This window comes from Alligator sinensis, unplaced genomic scaffold (assembly GCF_000455745.1).
Source record: "Alligator sinensis unplaced genomic scaffold, ASM45574v1 scaffold811_1, whole genome shotgun sequence".
In the NCBI taxonomy this organism is placed as follows: Eukaryota; Metazoa; Chordata; order Crocodylia; family Alligatoridae; genus Alligator; species Alligator sinensis.
In genome coordinates, this window is record NW_005842579.1 from 130,341 (window position 1) to 130,579 (window position 239).

The following is a 239-nucleotide window of genomic DNA, read 5'->3' on the forward strand; positions in this document are numbered from 1 at the left end:
CCCCCCCCCAATGCACCCACAAGGGAGAGGAGCCATTTCCCTACTACGTGCCGGAGCCTGGAGAGGCAGAAGGGCTGGGGGGACCCAAATACCTAATGAGGGGTTAACAGTCGCGCCAATGAGGGGTTAACAGTGAGGCAGGGGTGAGGGGCACTGGAGTCTCCCCCAGCCCCAGAGCCATCAGGGGTGCACACAGTGAGTCCCGGGGGATGCTGGGAGCAAGAGGGGGGGGGGGGGGG

At 65.3% G+C, this 239-nt stretch overlaps 1 protein-coding gene across 1 annotated transcript in view; it reads left to right on the forward strand.

Moving 5' to 3' along the window:
* KIRREL1 (kirre like nephrin family adhesion molecule 1) overlaps positions 1-239 on the forward strand; it is a 35,866-nt gene that overhangs the window by 29,747 nt on the left and 5,880 nt on the right. The window lies entirely within an intron of this gene.